Consider the following 17,625-nt stretch of genomic DNA (forward strand, 5'->3'; position numbering starts at 1 on the left):
AGGCAGGAGCATCCCCAGGTGACGGTCATTCTCAGCTGCAGACTGAGTTCAGGACCAGCCTGTGCTACATACCAGCCTGTTTCAAAACACCAGAGAGTGAAAAGGAGGAGGAAGGGGAGGAGGAGGATGAGAAGGAGAAGGAGAAGAAGGAGGAAATCGTATAACAAAACACACACACACATTCGCGCACATACACACATGCACACACAAACACACACGCATGCACGCACATGCACGCACACGCACACAGCAACAACAGAACAACTCAATTGAAAAACAGCTAAAGGATTCAGGTAGAGAGGTCCCCATAGACAGTACTTAGTTAGCAACAAACATGCGACATGAGGACACAGTGCTCAGTGTGGCCAGTCTGGGGAAATGCAGTTCAAACCCATAATGAGGGAAACAGGACAGGTGCAGAATGGGCTGCGGGGGTGGGGGGATGTAGGGAGATGGGGGGAAGAGGGAGGGAGTACAGGAATAAGTGTTGGCAAGAATGTGGAGAGACTGAAACCTGATGGTTGATGTAGCTGGTGAGTTCTCATATAAATGAAATACAGAATCACCCTATAACACACAGGGCAGCCATCTATGATGAATGTATACAGAAGTTAAATAAATACGGTATATCTATACAGCGGAGTACTATTCAACCTTAGGAAAGAAAAAGCCCACATGTTCTATGATCCCACTTATTTGAGATTTCATAGTCAGATTCAATAACGCAAAGGAAAATGCTTGCTGGGAGCTGGAGGAAGAGGTGGGAAGTTGTTTAGTGAATACAGAGGTTTCCATTTGGAAAGCTCCTGTGTTAACTGCACAGCAATGTGAATGTACTTAACCTTTTACTTAGCATGCCAAGATGGCTAATAATGTGAAGGAGATGGTAAATATTTACATAACCCGACAAGTCCACCAGAATCAGAAAACAAGAAATAAAAGCTTGTCTGAAACAAACCCCCTCCCTTACATTCCTCACGGAGGTGAAACCTTGAAACATTTTCTTCTAGGTATTTTATAAGCGTATTTCTTATTATCCAACTCACAGTGTATTACAATTTTGCTCTACCTTGTCTTTTTAATACTTCTCAGGACTAGGCGATGCTTGTAGAAGAGAATTGATGTAACACATCTCACCCATGCTGTGTTGTTGGAGGTTAAGGTTGGTCCTCAATTTTCATTTCCATAAGTTTACATCTTCCATATCGAGAACCAGTTGGTGTCTAAGATCATCTCCTTTTGCTTTATTTCCAAAGAGAGATGACTAGGTCAAGCATGAATGTCAGTGGGATGTTTCCGGCTGTCCTGTCTCTTTTATAGGCGTTATTGGAGGATGCTTAGGGACCTCTGTTGGCTTGGGAAAGAAACAAAGTCTTTGAAAAGAGTATCTTGCTAGGTGCTAAGGCACACCTGTAATCCTAGCATTTGGGAGGCTGGGCCGGAAGTAGCCTAGTTAACACAGTGAGTCCCAGGTCAGCATGGCACCCTGTGTTTTTTTTTTTTTTTTAAAGGTCTTGGTTTTGTTACTAACAGAAGGTTTCAGTGAAGGAAACAGTTTATGCTCAACTATAATCCTATATTGTCCACCTTTCCCGAATGACCCCTGCTTAGTTTATGTTTGTCTTCACGTTGCTGTTTATACAAACACTAGGCTTTCACTAAGATATTTAAAATCCTGTCTTGTTTACTAGAATTCACTCATAATGAGTCTCCTTCCCTCTTCTGTGCTGGCATTTCATCTCTAATGCTGATGCCCTTTCTTGTACATCCATCTGCCCAGTGTTTGTGCCCACCATGTCCTGCCTGTGAGGGGAGCCGAGCTCCAGTCAGTGCAGACTCTGCTCGGCATACCCTGTCTTGAGCTGTTGGAAGCTCTGTGCCCTTGATTGGGTGCCGAGGCTGTAGCATGGCAAGGGGAACCCTGGGAAAGACAAGTTCTTGGAGGAAGAGACATCGGATGTGGCTTTGTGTTCATGACTGTATTTGTGTTAAATTTATAGACCAACTTGAGGTCTGTAGGTATGGAGAGGAACTCTTACTATATCCTAGTTTTTGGCCAATAGCATGGCTCTTCGTCCTTGTTCACACTACTGTGTAAGACTCATCAGTTTTATAGGTTTTCATGTAATTTTTGGATATTAATAATGTCTTGCGTTCCAGCCAGACATTTGGTATTTTTTGCTGCAATTGTAATGGGACAATTTTTCTCATTGTATACAATGTAATCTACCAAGTTGGAATATATAGGAAGTTTTTCTTTTTTTTTTTCCTTTTCCTCTTGCCTGCTAGGGTATAGAGCCATAGCAGAGCCATCTCTCCAGTCCTATATTTGGACACATGGTGGGGGAGGAGGATCACAGTTTCCTAGGCTGGCTTTGAACTCACTTTGTAGCCTGACCAGCTCTTGAACTGGCCATCCTTCTGTCTTAGCTTCTTCCCCCAAGTAGGTGAGATTTAAGGCCTGAGCCACTCCACCCAGGGAACAGTTGGTCTTGTGTTGGTTCTGCTAGAGGGCACCTTGAGTTATTTCCTCACTTTCAGTGGATTCTAGATAGGCTCCAACGTGTGTAAATGCCATTCAGCCTTGCCGCTCCTCCCCCACTTTATCTGACCCATCGACCACACTTAGAATAATTAGAGTAATAGCAAGAATACAGCCTTGTTTTATTGTTACTTCAGTGGGCAAAATTCTAGTGTTTGATTGTGGTTTCAGAGACATGGTATCCCTAAGTAGGTGTCCTTCTGAGCTGCCAAGAGCTCTTTGCTTGTAGAATTCTATCAGTTTGGAGGTGTGGGCTGTGCTATGGGAGTGATTCTCACTTTTCCATATTCGAAATTTTCCCCTTGTAACAGTGACTTGCCCCTCCCCCACTATAGAGCTACTTAGCAATAAGGGGGAAAGGGATGGCGAATTTTTAACAAACGCCTTTTCATTATGTACCCAGATGGCCGTATGTTTTTTTTCTTTCTGCCTTTGATCTGCTGATGTGATGAATTATATTAATAGGTTTTCGAGTATTAAACTATCCTGGAAGGAACCCATCTTATTCACAGTGGTTCATTCTTTTAATCCATCCTGGGTTATCTCGTGGTGTTACGTGTCTGTGTTCATTAGCGAGATTGGCCTGTGGTTTTTATTCTAAGTATGTTGTTTTTGTCCTTTTCTTTTAATAGTCGTGTGCTGGTTTAAGTGTGTATGCCAGTGTTTATATGTAGGCCCGGCTGGGTGATTTACACAGCACAGGAATCGTCTGTCTTTTGAATGTTTAAAATAACTTATATAAAAACTAAAACTCGGGGCTGGGGATTTAGCTCAGTGGTAGAGTGCTTACCTAGGAAGCACAAGGCCCTGGGTTCGGTCCCCAGCTCCGGAAAAAAAGAACCAAAAAAAAAAAAAAAAACCCTAAAACTCTCTCTGTCTCTCTCTGTCTCTGTCTCTGTCTGTCTGTCTGTCTGTCTGTCTGTCTCTCTCTCTCTCTCTCTCTCTCTCTCTCTCTCTTGCACGCAGTGAGTTTTGGGAGACATCTACTGTAATTTTTTTCTTCAATAACTTTTCTGGGGAACTGTGTTCTTCAAGAAAGTTTTGCTCATCTATATTTTCTTCGGAGCACACGTATTTCATCAAAGTCGAGCTCTATTGGCATAGCGCAGAGTGTTGTGTTATTTTTGGAAAGGTCTTCTATCTCCTAACCTAATTTTTTATATAGCCATTAAACTTTCCCTCTTACTCATTATTTGAACGACCAGTATCTTGGGAGTGTTTTATTATGTTTGTATTTGCAGCCTAAAATTTTCAAGTCATCTGTCAATTCATTCTACTTGAACTAGCTCAAATTGTTATACTTTCATACTAAGTACATTCACCCTTCTCCCATTTTAGATTTAAAATTCTTGAATACTCAGTCCTTTGCTTTTTAAAAATTATTATTATTATTTTTTACTGTGTATGACTGTGTGCGGGTACGCGCACATGACTGCCGTGCCCACAGTAGACAGCAGAGGGTGCCCGATTCCCCTGAAACTGATGTTATAGGTGGTTGTGAACCATCCAGTCTGGTGCTGGGAACTGAACTCAGGACTTCTGGGAGAGCAGAAGAGCTGAGCTGTTTCTCCAGTCACCTCTGATTTATTTTTTTAATTTGTAATAAAAATGCTTTTCTTCTTAGCACATGCTTAGTGACGTTTATAAGCCTCATTTTAAAACTTTACTATCTTTCCCTGTATTTTTGGTCATTTTAATTTTGATACTATCTTTAGTTTAAAGATTATTTAAAAGTATAATTGAAATTTCCTGAGGATTTTTGTTTTGTTTTGCTTGTTCTTTTGAGATAGGGTCTCCGTATGGGGTTCAGGCTGGCCTCAAACTCATATTAGTTCTCCTGCCTCAGCTTCCACCACAGTTGGTTCTGCATAAGTTTTTGTATATTTCCATTGTATTGTGAGAAAGTTTTGCCAATAATATTTCTGCTTTTGTAACATACTGAGAGTTTGGGATTTGTATTAAATCAGTATTGATTTGTGTAAATGTTTCATTTGCCTGCAAAAGAAATAATTCTAATTTGTAGGCTTAATTGTTTACTGTACACCCATACCCCGTATCATTTACGATTAATTATATTTTTAAGATTTTTCTACAGGGCCATAATCATAGTGCTGGTGTTTTCATTTATTATTTAAGAGTCTGCTAATGATCGCCAATTTTTGTTTCCTTTTATTTTTTACCTTTTGCTCTTTATATATTTTATTGTTGGGCTATTTTAAAGGAACATACCTGTCTGCCACACTTTAGTGTGGTTGCCTTTAATCTGTTAAAATCCTGCCTTCCTGTTTTCTTCCCTTCAGTTTTCTGTTTTTCCTGATTATTTATTGTTCCATGATTTCATTTAAATTGGCACAGAATACTGGCACACGTGTTCAGACTGGGTCTCACCTTTAGGTCTAGTGATTTTTGTGAAATACGTCCTGCTTGTTCTTGGAGTTCCCTTGATTTTGCTTTATGTAATTATCTTACTTTCGAGGTTCTATGCTCTTGAACTTAAAAAGCCATATTTCTTTTGGAAAATGTTTTAAAATCTCTCTGTGTACACATGTACATTGGACATGTGTGCATCTGTATGAAAACACAGATGTGAGCATATGGAGGTCAGAGGTCAACCTCAGAGGTGGGTCTGTCATTTTTGGGGAGAGTCTCTCCTTTCTTTCTGCTGCAGGTGCCATGCTGGTTTCCAGGGCGTCTCCTGTCTCTACCTCCCAGCTCTCCATGGGCACGCTGGGATTATAGATGTGTACTCTACCATGTTCAGCTGGTTGAAATAGCTTTTTTTGTTTTTTTGGTTTTGTTTGTTTGTTTGTTTTTTTAAATTAAGTTTTAAAAACCTTCGAGTCTGGGGATCAGTGTTAGAACATAGGGTTTGCAGGGTGCGGTGGCTTGTTTGGAGTTCCAGCACTTGGGGGGTGCAGGCAGGAGGATGGGAACCCTTGGCTAAATAGCAAGTTTGTGGCTAGCCTGAGTCACATGGGACCTGGGAACTTAGCTGCTCTTGTATCTGTGGATCATCTGCTTTGGCCCTTCAGCACAATGTGGCTGTCCTTCCATCTCGCAGCATGGGCTAGTGCTTTTATTTTATATGTAGTTGTAGAGCCTGCATGTTTGCCTGTGCACCTGTGCAGCCCGGGTACCCAAGCAGGTTAGAGGAGACTGTCAGACCCCTGGTACTGGAGGTAGGATTGTCGTGAGCACCGTGTGGGTACTGGGAACTGATGCTGGGTTCTCTGCGAGCGCAGCCTGTGTTCTTCACCACTGAGCCATCTCTGTTCCTCCTGTGCTGGTTGTTGTCGTTGCTGTGTTTTGGTCTCCTTGACATAAACTAAAGTCAACTGCGATGGCTGTTCTTGGTTGTCTTGGTTGTCAACTCGATCACATTTGGGATTAACGGCTGGGTACACCTGTGAGGGACTTTTCTTAATTAAGTCATTTGAAGTGGGAAGACCCATTTTTAATCTTTTGAGGTGGGAAGAGTCACCTTAAATCTGGGCCACACTTTCTGGTGGCAGCCAGAATGGAGATGGAGGAAGGAAGCTTTTGCTCTTTGCCTGCTTGCCCTCATTCTTGTTGGCAAGTCCATTCCTTCACTAGCATTAGGAAGTAATTCTTTGGGATACTGGCAAGACCAGCTGAGACACTGTGCCTCAAGGACTGAACAATACTGTACTTTTTAACTTTCTGTTTCTAGACATCCTTTGTTAGACTACCTAGAGTACAACCTGTAAGCCATTCTAATCAATCCCATTATATATATTTATGTCTATCTGCCTCTGTCTGTCTATAGTTTGTCTGTCTGTCTGTCTATCTATCCATCCCTGGTGTCTGCTTTTCCCCATTTTTGTAGTGCTATGAGTAAGGATAGCCTACAGGCTCTGTGCTGGTTAGTTTCATGTCAACTTGACACAAACTAGAGTCATTGGAGTCACTGGAGAGGAAGGAGCCTCAAACGAGAAGAATACTTCTGTAGATCTAGCTGTAGGCAAGCCTGGAGGGTATTGTTTTAGTTTGTGATTGGTATGGGAGGGTTCCTGATTCAAGGCTCCTGCCGTGTTTGCGTCCCTGCTATACTTTCCTTCAGTGATGGACTATGATGTGGTCATGTAAACCAAACAAGTTCTTTCCTCCTCAAGTTGCTTTTGGTCATGGTATTTCACCGTAGTAACAGTAACCTTAACTAGGACAGACTCATATACCTGCACACTTGTTTCCCAGTTGGTGGAATGTTTAGGAAGGATTAGGAGGTGTGGCCTTGCTGGAGAAGGTGTGGCCTTGTTGGAGGAAGGGTTTCACTGGGAGTGGGTTTTGAGGTTTCAAAAGCCCATACCAGGCCTGGTCTTCCCCTCTCTGCCTCCTGCCTGTGGATCAGAAAGTAAGGTCTCAGCTACTACTCCAGCACCATGCCTGCCTGCGGCAATGCTCTATGCCATGATGGTCATGGATAATCCCTCTGAAACGGTAAGTGAACCCCCAATTACATGCTTTCTTGAATAAACTGCCCTGACCATGGTGTGTCTTCATAGCAATAGAACAATGACTTAGGCTCTGTTCCTTTTATTTCAAGTCTCTTGCTTTGTACTCCACACACACTTCTTGGGCTAGCCCTGTGCACCATGGACCCATGAGGTCCTTTGTCTGGACAGCTCTGCAGTTACTGCTGTTCTTCAACCGGCTCTCCACTGCCCACCAGCTCCTTGCTTCCTTGCTTGGTTGCATCCTTTCCTATCTCACCCTGTCCTTGTAGCTTGTAGTTTTAGTGTCTGTACAAAGAAAAGCATGTCTGAAATGTACTTTTGCTTCCTACAAGCTATCCATGCTGTCTGTTTTTCTTCTCCAGGTCTTGAATGGAATGTGTACTCCTCATTGGTTGTTGCTATCTCTGCTTTCTTTCTTTGTTTGTTTTAACCTTCCCTTCCCCTACTGGGTTCATGTATTCCTTCAAAGTTCGGGAATCTGTGTTTGGTCTGAAAGGACACCAGAGGCTGCTTCCTAGGATCTTGAGTTAAAAGGAAGGTGGTTCAGTGCCAGGACATTGAAGACCAGGGAATGGTGATCCAGCAGCCCGAGGTGGCTTTCTGCATCAGACCGTGGAGCTGCACTGTGTCTATCAGTTCTGCCCAGATTCTCTAGGGCATGGCGGGGTAGAAAACCCTATTGAACTGACTTATCTGCCACTGGAGCATCTCTGAGAACCCCAGAGGGGGCTCTTGCAAGTCTTGCCAACCCTTCCTTTTCATCTATGTCTTAGCAATTCTTCCTGTTCTCATAGAGGGTGCTAGGAGGTAGCCCCTGTGATGCCCTTTCCTTTGTCTTCACCTTCATAATATCTAAAAAATTCCTTGGCTCATGTCCGATGCCTCCAGTTCTTAGGACTTCTTTTTTCCTCACAGGTTTTGTGATAAAATGTGCATATAAAAATTCTCATCTTAATCATTTTAAGTGCATAGTTCCGTAGTGATATCGACTCATAACTAAACTAGTTAAGCAACTGGAGATGCTCCATCCTCCCAGCCATTGGCGATTACCCTTCTGCTCTTTGTCTTTATGCCCCTGACTCCTCCAGAGACTTCATATACATGGTAGCATAAAATATGTGTCTTTTTGAGACAAGAACAATAGTGTGGTATCTTCAAGGGTCATCCATGTCATGGCTTATGCCAAGAGTTTTCTTTTTTAAAGTCTGCATACTGTTCCGTTGTGTGGCTATAACAGGCGTGTTTATCCATTCTGTCATCAACGGACACTTGCGTTGCCTTCTTTGGGCCTTTGTGAACATGAGTACATAGACAGCACTTTGAGAGCCTTCCTTCAGTTCTGTTGGGTATATACCTAGAAATGGGATCCAGTCTACATGGTAATTCTGTATTTCAGCCTCTCCTGAGTGCACTGTATTTCAGTCCACCAGCATTTGGAGTGGGCTGGGAGGGAGCCCTTCCTCCATCACAAACTAATAAACTGATGTATAGAGAGGCTGGGAAGAAGCAAGGGAGTGTCAGAGATGAGGCTGAGATCCAGGCTCCTACCTCCTGGACCCATCTCCACAGTCATGTGCCGTGACTCTTCTTCATCTTTCTAGTTTCCGAGGTCCTCCTTCTCCTTTGGGGCCCACCCTTATCCCAGCTGTCTCTCAAGGCAGAATCTCTCATGCTTGGTCGAGCTCACCTATCTCTGCATCCCCATTTGCCTGCATCTTTCCATGGTCCTTGGGTTCACTTACTTCGTGAGGCCTCAGTTTCTTCTTCTTTGAAATGGGCCTTTCTTCCCCAGCGGCAGTTGCTATGGCCCCTCCAGTTGTCCCCTGTCTACTTGGCTGGCCACTGTTTTCCTACATGTGCAGAGAGCCGCTCACGGCCAAGCTAGCATCTGTTTCTCCATCTGGTCCCAACTTCTTTCTTAATTACCCACTGAATTGGCGCTAAGAAAACGCTGACAACTTGAATGAGGCATTAGCTGATCCATCAGCGCCCGTGCCAGGGCCTTGCCTGTTTCTCCAGAACACTACGAACCACAGAGTCAATCGTAAGCTCTCGTTTCCTGGTCAGAGAGCTCCTTCTGGCCAAGTGACAGCTGCCACCCAAGGTACAGGGTCCTCATGAGGTCTCATATCTTCTGGACAGAGGCGAAAGAGATTGAGAAGTTCCTATGACTCCATCGCCTACATGACAGGAAATGAGTTAGTTTTGTTTTCTTTCCAGCTCCTCATCCTCCATGAAACCTGTTTGGTTTTCTTGCTTCTCTACAGCTCCAAGTGTACCTCGACCAAGGGACCCTGTGTGCCATAGTCAGGGGACACTGCCTGGAAGTTCTCGGCCCTGAAGTGTGTACTGGTCACCCTTCTAATCTCAGGGCTTCCTCATGGCTATGTTCTTCACACACCCCTCTGCTTTTTCAGAAGCAAAGAAGGTCTCCTGAGATGCCTTAAAGTTCTCATCTTGACTCCCAAGACTTCTGTTTTCTACTGTGAGCTGGGTAATGGAGTCAGAGGCTGATGAGTTGGGACAGGGCCGTGGGCTCCCCAGTCAGCCATTCTTGCCTCTGCTCCTCTCTCTGGCACTCTGGGAACACTGTCAAATCTGTCTGAGTATTACTTTATGCTTTATAGATCGAAGTGGGTTTCCGTCAATGAACCCAGGAGAGAGCTGGCTGCGTGTCATGAGGCGGTATATGGAGAGCACCTAGGGAGAGTGCACAGGAAAGCAGGCCTGCGCGTCTTCCTGCCCCTTTAAAGCTCAGAGGTGGTGGGATAGCCTCGGCTTATTGGCTTGTGTGCAGGCCTTTCTTACTTGATTTAGTTTCTAATCTCAGGCTTCCTCGTGGCTCTGCCCTTCACCAAGCTGCAAGCTGCTCACAAGGGAGTGACAGAGTCTAGGCTGAGACGCAGTCTCCTGTGTCCTGTCCTTGTCCCTGTCTCCACAGTCTTGTGTCATGACCCTTCCTCATCTCCCTGGTGTCTGAAGACCCTCATTCTCCTTTGCAGCTTTCCTTCTCTCCAGCTCTCTCCTGTGCAGCATGCATCTTTTGTTTATACGTCTTCTCAGAAGTGGGCACCGTTGTTTGTGTGATACTTTAAAATATGGTATCTTGTTGAGGGGGGTCTATATTTCTTTAGAGATTGTCCAGTTAGGATATTTCCTGAGGTCCACCCACATGACTTAGAGTGACAGAGTAAATGCACCACATCTGACCTCTGCACCCCTCATCTCATTTTTCCTGTGGCATTTCTATCTGCTCTGTGTGTTCTCCTGTGAAGCGCTACATGTTGGGCATCGTGCAGTCTGACATCGAGATGGACTTGAATCTGAAACCTTTGAGTGATATTGGTTTTGGATCTTTGGATGTTTTTTTGGGATTTGTAGATCAGGGAGAGTCACCAGGTACAGCTTACTCAGATATTCCAAACTCTTGAATCTGTAGCACTTCTGTTCCCAAAGCATTTCAGAGAAGGGAGTCTCAGCCCGTGCCACTGCGTTCAACCCCCTTCTGATAGATATTTTGATTTGAGTTTTCCCAGTTTCTGGCTGCTTTGACTCGAGAAGCAGCTTTTGCTTGGAGTGTTGGTGGCGGGTCCCTTCTGTGTTTGCATTTATCTGCCTTCAGCTTCCTGCACCCCAAGCACAGTCATATCTGACACCTTCCCATAAGTGAGGACTCTTTTTGTGTCAACTATTCAGGGTGAGAGTTTAGATGGAGTGGAACGAGAGATATTTAAAGAAATCAAAGCAAGAGAGGTTTTTGTGTACTCACTCTGCAGAGTGTTAACAACACTTGGCTGATGAAATAGTTCACGCTTGGGCCTGATGTGAGCTGTGTGCCAAGGACCTCTTGGTGTATGTCTGTGTCTGTCTGCCTATCCATCTATTTCTGTCTCTTTCTGTCTCTGTCTCTCTCTTGCTCTGTGAGTATGAGTGTGAGTGTGTGTGTGTTTGAGTGTGTGTGTGTGTGTGTGTGTGTGTGCTTTTGCACATGGAAGCCAGAGCTCAACCTACAGTGTCTTCCTTAACCACAGAGTCTCTCCCTGAACTTGGAGTTTGCTGATTCAGCTAGACTGCTGGCTGGCCAGGGAGCCCCAGGGATCCCCCTGCCTCCACCTCCCCAGCACTGGGGTTACACATACATTTCACTATTCTAGGTTTTCAATATTATATATATATACATATTTATATATTACATATTACATTTTATCTGTGCGTGCGTCTTTGCTGTGTTTGCATGCTGTCAGCAGCACACATGAGGAGGTCAGAGGACAGTCTGTGGGAATCAGTTCTTTCCTTCTACGTTATAGGTCCTGAACACAGCCAGACTTGGCAGCAAGGACCTTTACCCACTGAGCCGCATCACCAGCATTATCCATGCTTACCTTTTACAGGGATACTGGGGATCTGAACTCAGGTCCTTGTGCATGACCAGAAGGCAGTTTACAGACTGACCCATCTCCAGTTTTAGACACACTGTCTTTGAAAACAGTTCAGATGACACAGAAATTAAATGAGTCAACTAGAAAGGGCCCCTACCCTGTTTCCATGATCCTCTTGAGTCTTGTCATTAGCAGGGTTAGCAGACACTGACCTGTCCCACCAGACCGTCCTAATCCGCTCACAAGGACCTATATGTTCTACTCATACTGTCTTACAGTGTGGCTTTTCTTTCTTAATAGGGTGTTGCAGGGTTGTTGCACAGTAGCACCAAATCTGCCTCTGCTTTGCTTCTGTATTGACAAGCAACATTCTGTTGTAAGGACCTGTTGTAAGAATTCTGTTGTTGGTTCCTGTCACCAGTCCGTTGATGTTGGTATTTGGGGTACCCCAGTTGCTGTTACCAGAGAGCAATGCTCTTCTGGTGAAGGGTGACTGCAGCTGCACCCTTGAGCTCTGGGGTTCTGTACTTGGCTTTTGGTTTTCATTGGTAGTCTTTGCCAGCTGTAGGCTTCCAGGTCGATGGTTTTCCTTCCGGGACTTTGGAGATGGGCTCCTCTTTATGTAAAGTCTTTAGGGAAATTTCCGATGACTTACGAGTTTGCTCTCTGGCTCTCATTTTAAGCAGGTTGATGTTTATGTACCTGAGACTGGCTGTTCGATTTGGGAAACATTGATTTTTCTGGGTCTTCTGGGTTTATAGTTTACACCAAAATTGAAAACTTTAGGCCGCTACTTTTTCAAATGCCTCATTTTTGGTGACTTCAGTTGTATGTCTTATCACACTTTTAAGTCTGTACGGCAGCTCAGTGACGCCCTGGTTATTTTCCCGCCTGTTTCCCCTTTATGGTTATTGTTTGTTCTTAGATTCTACTAAAACATCCCTAAGTGCCAGTCTCTTCTTTCTTGTCTTGTCTGTCCACAGTTCTACCTGCTGTGTTGTTTTCTCCCAGGGTCAGACTCTCCGTCTCTGAAAGTATGCTTGCTTTTTATTCTCCTGTGTCTCTATAACATGGAGGTGTATTCATGGCGGCCATTTTAGTGCATTTAAACCCTTTCATTTTTAGACATTTTTGACACTTTTGAGTCTCTTTCTGTTGATTGATTTTTCTACTTCTTTTGGGTTTAATAAAATTTGATTGGCAGGTTTTGTGCATCTCCACTGTTTGCTGCTGGGTGTTCGGGCCTCTGTCTTTTGTGCTTTGCTGCCAGGGTTGTATTAGTTTTCCATAGCTGCTCTGACAGATCAACAAACGGAGTTGCTATAATAAAGCAACACAGCTTCATCATCTAGCCCAGTTATGTACCACTTAATGATGGAAATATCTTCCAAGATATTTATGAGAGGATTTTTGTTGTGGATACTGTTACATGTACTTATAAAGACCCAGAGGATCCAGCTATCTACGCTCATGGGCTCTCTGCAATAGCCTGCTGCTACTGAGCCATATGCCTTAATGGTATGTGTTGAATACTGTAGACACTGACCACATAGTGGTGATGATTTCTCATAGTTACCTTAAGCTGGCAACTTGACACAACCCAGAGTCACCCAAGAAGGGAGTCTCACTAGGGAAATTGCTAAGGCCAAGCTGACCCATAGTTATGTTTATGGAGATGGTTTTGATTGTTAGTTGATGTATAAGGGTTCAGCCATTGTAGGCATCACCATTCTCTAAACAGAGTAGTCCTAGCCGATTCAAGAAAGCTGATTGAGCATGAGCTTATGAGCAAGCCCAGAGAGTGAGTCAACTAACAACCTTCCTTCAGGGTTTCTGCTTCAAAGTCCTGCTTGAGTTCCTGCCTTGACTACTGACATGGTACGGAAGTGTAACCCCTAAGGTGCTTTTGGTCTGAGATTTTTATCCCAGCAACAGAAAGGAAATTAGAACAGGATCTGTATATCGAAGCATTTCAGACCAAAGAGAGGTATAGTGGAAATGCAATGTAGAAGGTAGAACTGGCCCACTTGTGAGGAGTGCTTACTGTGAACAGATGTGGCAGGAGTGTTGAATGACTGGGAAGGCCTATGACATTACCCTGTATTGACTGCTGTGGTGTGGATAATCATATTACACAAAAGGTATTGAAAACCTTTAATAACGAACTAACCTTAGCTTGCTGTAAACTCTTTTATTTAGTATATTTTAATTATTTCAGTTTTTTGACTTGTTGCAAACTTTTGGTTAGTATACAGATTCTTGGGACTAGAGAGATGGCTAAGTGGATAAATGACTTGCTTTGCAAGCACATGGACTTGAGTTTGGATCCCTAACGTCTCATGAAAGCCAGATGTGGTAGTGGTACACACCTGCAACTCTAGCACCCAGGGAGGAGACAGAGATAGGTGGATCCTGATGGCTCACTGGCTGCCAGGACATTGTGGTGACTGTGAATTCAGCCAAAAAGCAAGCTCTAGGTTCAAGAAGAAACCCTGTCTCAGAATCAAGACCATTCCCGTAAACATGTCTATGGGCCAGTTTGGTGGAGAGCAATAGAAAGAGATACGTTGTGTCTACCTCTGGCTGTCAGACATGCATGCATGGAATGAGCACATCTGTACACATGCATACCCCACACGTATATTTACACACACCCCAAAACACAAAACACAGATCCAGTACACAGCTGAAGAAAATTATTTTTTCTTTATCCGTTTTCTATAAGCTTTTTTCTAGTTAATTTTTTATGTAGTTTTAAACTTTTTGATTTTGTTAAAAACAAATGCACAGGTCTGGGGGTGTCGTTCAGTCATAGAACATTTGCACAAGACCTCGGGTTTGATCCTTAGCACGAGTGCGCGCACACACCCACCACCACCCCACGACCCATAAACACAAGCATTTGCTTAGGACCACGTAGGGTCAGGACCATTAGGACAGTCCTTTCCCTTGACATCTTGTTCCTCTGGAAGGTCTTCAGAGGTGATGGCAGAAGTCTGTGACAGCAGTTCCTTCAGTGACTCCTTCCTGAAGGGCCGCCTGAGGCCGATTCTCTAGCTAACATTCTTGTAAGGGGTACTTTAGGAGAATGGTGAAAAGTGTATTGTAATGCACTCACAAACCAGTTGTGACTGATCAAGTGACAGGTGCTGATGTACCACACGTGGTCTGGGAGCTGTGCTTCTGTGTGACTGATGACATCATAGGTCTCTACACCAGCATTGCCTTGAGTGCGAGCCACATTATGGTGGCTGTGATGTACAAGGCATTAGCAAACTTTTCAGCTCTATTATAACCTTAGGAGACAGTAGTCATATGTGATCTGTGATTGTCCCCTCACCCCCCACCCCAAAGTTTTGCTGCTCTTGTCCTGTGCTGGCAATCAGGTATCTGAAATAGACCCAGGTGTTGACAGGACTCACAGAAGCCCTTGGGAGGATCTGCTAACTCTCCTCTTCTCTAAGCATCATCCAGCCCCTGACCCAGTGCCACTGCAACCCTCTTGAGTGGTCTGTCTCCCTGCTGGTCTCGTTTTGCTTCCTTTATATTTACAAGGACCCCCCACTTGTCAGATGTAGTGGTCCATGTCTACAATGTCAAGGGACTTGGGAGGCTGAAGCAGCCTGGGAAACTTAGTGAGATCAACTCTCTAAGAGCTAATAATTAGTGGGAACAGACAGTATGATCCACACTTGGGAAGTGGAGGGAGAAGGATCAAGAGTTTATGATCAGCTGGGACTGCCTGCGACCCCTTCATAAAAGCCAAGCAAGGGAGCAAAGAAAGCAGTGGTGTCTTGGGTTTTCTGATGCAGTGATGAAGCACCATGACAACTTGGAGAAGAAACCTTATTTTGCTTCTCCTTCCAGGTCACAGGTCATCACTGAAGGAAGTCACCACATGGGGTAAGAACCTGGAGGCAGGAGTGGATGCAGATAGCGTGGAGGGGTGCTGCTTACTGGCTTGCTTATCATGGCTTGCTCAGCCTGCTTTCTTATAGAACCCAGGACCACCAGCCCAGGAGTGATTATACCCACAGTGGGGTGGATTCTCCTATACCAATCACTAAATAAGAAAATGTCCTCCAGGGTTCCTTCAGCCAAGTCTCATGGAAGCATTAGCTCATTTGGGGTTCCCTCCGTTCAGGTGTCTCTAACGTGTTTAAATTGACATAAGACTACCATCTAAGATGGGTTTGTAGTTCACGGATAGAGCACTTTCCTATGCTGTGGGAAGCCCTGGATTTGATGTCTAATGACACATGAAGAAGAGAGGAAGGGCCTTTGAGTTAGAGCCTCCCGGACAGGCTGGGACCAGCCTACCCCACACTCATCTGAATAGGGAGCTTAAATCGACATAATGACATGTTCATGTCCTCATGCACTGACACCAGGTGTTACGATGTAGACATCTTTGGGAGCAGTGTTCCGACTGCTGTGGCAGTCCCCTGACTTAGTAACAGCTTGATCTTTTTGCAGTATTCCCTTAAGTCTTGTTAGGCAGAACTAGAGCATCTTGGGCAGATAGTCGAGTCTGGCACACCATGGCCCGTGGGGGCAAAGCTGGCCCACTACTCAATCTTGTAAATAAGACTGCATTAGGATCTGGCTGTGCGCTTTTATGCATGCATTACCGTGCAGCTTTCAGTCCACGGTGACCACGAAGCCTATAACACTGACTTGGTGACAGTTCCCACAGGGGTCTGGAGCGCTGGCCTAGCTCTCATTTTCTCTCTTCTCTGGCCAGGCGTGTCTCACAGCTCAGCCTGGTGCCCAGTGTGTGATGCTAGTTCTCTACCATGGCTGCTGGGAGTCTGCCCCTCTGCCGTGGGAACTGTGAGAGTTGCTGTTTTGTTCTTTCTGAAGGGTCTCTTTTCTACATGGCTGACATCTTCATGTGGACCTGTTGATCCCAGGTTAATGGCGTTCCCGACATGTGCAGGGCCTTGGGCAGCATGCTCACACAGTCCTCTCTGGTGTATGTGTGTATACATACAGGCACACACAGGTGTGCTGGGCCTCAGTCTTGGGATGGTAGCTGGGTACGTTGAGCCTCAGTAGAGTGCTCCCATGTATGTGAGTTTTCCTCACAGGCGTGTGCCAAGCGGAGCTCTGCCAAAGCTGCCTCAGACTCTCTGCAGCCCTCTTTTCTCCAGGCCCCGTATCTTCCGCTTTCCCTGCCTTCTTTGAATTCCTATCTTTCTGTTAGCACAGAGGTCCCTGGGCTCTAGGTCCTCTCTTTGCACTGCAACTTGAAACCCCCCTGGCACTTAGGCAGGACACTTACAGACCAGCTCACTTGACTTTTCTTTCTTGGAGGGTTACTGTTCTGCATTGCCTGTTACCCAGGGCCTAGCAGTCTGCACTGTCTTCACGAAGGTGGGCAGTCAATCTAGACCCCCTCCTTCTTCGGTTCTTGAGACCATGGTGCTTCTAATGTTAGTATTATTTGGCTTTCGTGAGGGTACCTTTGGAAGAGAGCTCATCAGCAGAGGCGATGTCTGGCCACACACTGTGCGTTTTAACACTGTTAACCACTTTAACCGTGGTGGGGCTGTGCTGTTTTGGACCTTGGAGAATCTGCTCAGAGCAGTGTCAGGCAGATGATGGGCGGGAGACTGCCTAGAGGCTCACTGGCAGTATGCCAATGGCTGTGACTCTAAAGGAAGGGTTTCCCTGTCTGCTCCTCCTTGATTCAGAGTCTCTGGTGGCCCCCCTCTGCTCTTTTAAGCTATTCTTAGGCTCTGGAGTCACTGTGAACACTGTAGTCCTTGTGAGGAGATTTTCTTAGCACATGAGGGACTGGGGGACGTCTTCCTTCAGTCTGCTGTTTTTGGGAGCAGCAATGCCAAATGTCTGAGTACCCCAGGTAGACACTGGAGGTGGTGAGGCTAGCCCAAGATCACACAACACCTTCCCTGAAACACAAGGGTTTTCCTGCCCTTACACCGAGTCTTCCAGGGTCCTACAGTGGACCCTGTTAGATATTAGTCTAGTCTGAACCCCATGTTAAAATCTCTTCAGCCAATATGGATACATGTTGACATTTCTACTACAAACCGGGCTGTTAGCTGGGCACGGCTGGCCTGAATACACAGTTTGTGCCATCAGAAACATGTGGCTGTCAGCTCTTGCAATGCCTGTTGACATAGTCCCCAGGCAGGCCCACTCCGACTGGGAAGAGAGGCTCTCCTAGACTGAGCCTGGGTCACAGGGATGGCCATGCCTATGC

General features: G+C 45.1%; 1 protein-coding gene across 13 annotated transcripts in view; it reads left to right on the top strand.

Moving 5' to 3' along the window:
• The window catches only part of Zfp618 (zinc finger protein 618), a 166,314-nt gene that overhangs the window by 15,819 nt on the left and 132,870 nt on the right, over positions 1–17,625 (top strand). Inside the window, exon 2 of one of the 13 annotated variants that reach the window (XM_063261303.1) lies at positions 1,093–1,162. The exons of the other annotated variants lie outside the window; for them this stretch is intronic. The gene's annotated coding sequence lies outside the window, so the exon portion shown is untranslated. The remainder of the gene's footprint in view (positions 1–1,092; positions 1,163–17,625) is intronic. 13 annotated transcript variants of the gene reach the window in all.

The sequence above is a fragment of the Rattus norvegicus genome, chromosome 5, assembly GCF_036323735.1.
Source record: "Rattus norvegicus strain BN/NHsdMcwi chromosome 5, GRCr8, whole genome shotgun sequence".
NCBI classification, from domain to species: Eukaryota; Metazoa; Chordata; class Mammalia; order Rodentia; family Muridae; genus Rattus; species Rattus norvegicus.